Below are 3,741 nucleotides of genomic sequence, written 5' to 3' on the forward strand. Positions count from 1 at the left end.
CCTGACCCAGCTCCTGACCCTGCACCAGCCCCTTCCCTTACCTGTGCACCTCTTCTTGCCCCTGATCCGGATCCTGACCCTGACCCAGCTCCTGCCCTGGATCCTGCCCCTTCCCTTGCCCCTGCCTGTGCTCCTATTCTTGCCCCTGACCCGGGTTCTGCCCCTGCCCCTGCCTGTGGTCCTGTTCCTGTCCCTGACCCACCACCTGCCCCTGCACCTGCCCCTTCCCCTACCTGTGTTCCTGTTCTTGCCCCGGACCCAGCTCCTGCACTGGATCCTGCCCCTTCTCCTGCCCCTGCCTGGATTCCTGTTCTTGCCTTTGATTCGGCTTCTGCCCCTGCAACTGTCCCTTCCTCAGCCTCTCCCTGTGCTCCTATCCTTGCCTCTGACCCAGCTCCTTCCCCTTTCCCTACCCGTTTCCCTGCCCCTGCGTGTGCGCCCATTCCTGCCCCTGACCCAAACCCTGCCCCTGCACCTGTCCCTTCCTCTGCCTGTGTCCCTGTCCCGGACCCTGCCAGAGCCGATGCCCCTTCCCCTGCCTGCGTCCCTGTTCCTGCCCCTGCCCCTGCCAGAGCTGATGCCCATTCCCCTGCCTACGTCCCTGTTCCGGCCCCTGCCCCTGCCAGAGCCGATGCCCCTTCCCCTGCCAGTGTCCCTGCTCCTGCCCCTGCCAGATCCGATGCCCCTTCCCCTGCCTGCGTCTCTGTTCCTGCCCCTGCCAGAGCCGATGCCCCTTCCCCTGCCAGTGTCCCTGCTCCTGCCCCTGCCAGAGCCGATGCACCTTCCCCTGCCTGCGTCCCTGTTCCTGCCCCTGCCCCTGCCAGAGCTGATGCCCCTTCCCCTACCTGTGTTCCTGTTCTTGTCCCTGAACCAGCTCCTGCCCTGGATCCTGTCCCTTCCCTTGACCCTGCCTGTGCTCCTATTCTTGCCCCTGACCCGGGTTCTGCCCCTGCACCTGCCTGTGGTCCTGTTCCTGTCCCTGACCCACCACCTGCCCCTGCCCCTGCCCCTGCCCCTTCCCCTAACTGTGTTCCTGTTCTTTCCCCGGACCCAGCTCCTGCCCTGGATCCTGCCCCGTCTCCTGCCCCTGCCTGTATTCCTGTTCTTGCCCTTGACTCGGCTTCTGCCCCTAAAACTGTCCCTTCCCCAGCCCCTCCCTGTGCTCCTATCCTTCCCTCTGACCCAGCTCCTTCCCCTTTCCCTACCTGTTTCCCTGCCTCTGCGTGTGTGCCCATTCCTGCCCCTGCCCCACCCCCTGCCCCTGCACCTGTCCCTTCTTCTGCCTGTGTCCCTGTTCCTGCCCCTGCCCCTGCCAGAGCCGATGCCCCTTCCCCTGCCAGGGTCCCTATTCCTGCCCCTGCCAGAGCCGATGCCCCTTCCCCTGCCTGCGTCCCAGGTCCTGCCCCTGCCCCTGCCAGAGCCGATGCCCATTCCCCTGCCAGTGTCCCTGTTCCTGCCCCTGCCCCTGCCAGAGCCGATGCCCCTTCCCCTGCCTGTGTCCCTGTTCTTGCCCCTGCCAGAGCCAATGCCCCTTCCCCTGCCGGTGTCCCTGTTCCTGCCCTTGCCCCTGCCAGAGCCGATGCCCCTTCCCCTGCTTTCCAGGGCCGCTGCCACTTCCCGTGGCCCTGCCTGTGCTCCTGTACTTGCCCCTGACCCAGCTCTTACCGTGGATCCTGCCCCTGGCCCTGCTCTTTCGTCTGGCCCTGCTCTTGCATCTGGCCCTGCCCCTCCTCCTGCTCCTGCAGGGCTCCCAGAACAACATCCAGAGCCCACATCCTCACGGGGAGAGCTCCTTGTACCATTCCCCTTAGCTCCATCACCCGACCCCGATGCCCCGCCAGATTGTTTCATCCCCTCCCCCTATGTTCTTTCTCTCTGATTCGTATTAACTGTTCTATTCTCTTTCCATGTCCTATATGCTGTTTATTATTTATTTTAAATAAAATTCATTGTTTTCAGTTGAACAAGTCCTGAGCATCAAGTACATTCCCAACGCTGGGCCACCACACCACAGAACATGGCTGTGGAATATCTGCTTCCCCAAAGGAGTCCCCAAACCAGAAGGCCTCCCTGGAAACCCCTAAGCTGCTTCCTCTCTCTGTTCCTTTACCTGTTCTGGAGGTTTCCTGTACGTGGAATCACACAGTATGGGCCTTTGTGTCTGCCCCCCTATTTTCAAAGGGGACTCCTTCTTTTCTGTGTTGACTTGACATAGAATTTCCCTTATTGGGTGTTGAAATCCCCAATGGATTACAGATGAGATGTAACCATAGAGCCCCCTTTGGTAAATATGGACACAATCTCGGGGCGGAGACCCCTGTTCCTGCTGGGACACCTCAGCCTGACCCCAGACAGGAAAGGGCTGGTTCCTCCTGTGACCCACAGAGAAACCAGGGAAATGCAGAAAGCTGGAAGACACACCCCAAAGGGCCAAAGCGTTGCTCACAACCCAAGGCCACAGAAAGGTTTCCCATGCCCCTGGTCCAAACCATGCTCCAAGTCACTGGGTTCCACAGGGACAGAGACGAAATGCATGCAAGTCCAAGGGGAAGGGGACAGGCATGGGGGGAGTCAGAGATGCAGGAGCTCCCGGGGAAGGACTCTGGCAAAGAAAACCCTATGGAGGCAGCACTGGTCACCCTCAGACTGGCAGGTGTCTGGTCTGGGGACCAGCAGCCCTGGCGAGAACATGAGGAAATGTAGGTCCCCGGGAGAGAAGGATGACGGGCACCCCTGTCTGGGAGAACAGTGAGCAGCACCCATCCCAGGCCACAGGTGCACCCATCACCTAGCGTGTGCAGCTCACTCCCACCTTGTTGAAGGGAACACCGTGTCCATCAACCTCTATTTGCAACAGAATCCATAAAGTGGAGTTTCTGGGTCAACACGTATACAGTGTTGAAGGTACAAGCCTCAACTTCCAACATCCCAGGTCTGCTTGTCCACCTTGAGCCTTGTTTGGGAAGCAGGGGTGGGGATCCGTGGGGCTGTGACCTGTGGGAGGGGTGGGGAGGGGGAGCTCTGAGTGGAGTGACCAAGGTACCCGGGGTGACCTGCCCAGCAGGGACCCTCCCGCCCCCAGCCCCTCTCCTGACCTCGTGCACGATGGCGATGGTGTGACGGTGTCTGGTCTGGGGAGAACGTGAGGAAGTGGAGGTCCAATGCAGGTCCCCTGGAGGAAAGGTGACGGGTACCCCTGTCTGGGAGAACAGTGAGCATCACCCATCCCAGGCTGCAGGTGCACCCATCACCTGGCATGCTCGGCCTCGGACTCACCCCCGGAAACTCTGGCTCGGTTTTTCACAGATCTGCTTTCAGGAGTGTTCATCACAGCGGTGGTGGAGAGAGCAGGGAATGGAACAATATTAATGCCCAAGGAGATGGATGGGATCCATGGTCCCAGTCCTCATGATAGAATGCCCTGTAGCCACTGTCACATTGTCATTCGGGGCACAGGACCGGGAAGCCCCTCCTGAGACCCCTCCTGCCACCCTGTTCCTGGGAACATTGAGAATTGTTTGAGGAGGAGGTGGAGAGGATCCAGGATGACACCGGGTCCAAGGAGAAGGAAGATCAGCACTGGGAGGACAGATGGACGTGCCCTGAGCCACCATCCAGGACCCAGGCTGTGATGCCTCGGACCTCACCCCAAATAATGGCTCCTGAGGTACAGATCCAGCTTCTGTGGTTTCACTCCCTCCCTCCTTACGTCATTTATTCACTCATTCATTCCCCCCCCTC

The sequence above is a fragment of the Mirounga leonina genome, unplaced genomic scaffold (genome assembly GCF_011800145.1).
Source record: "Mirounga leonina isolate KUSES-001 unplaced genomic scaffold, KU_Mleo_1.0 Mir_101862, whole genome shotgun sequence".
NCBI lineage: Eukaryota > Metazoa > Chordata > Mammalia > Carnivora > Phocidae > Mirounga > Mirounga leonina.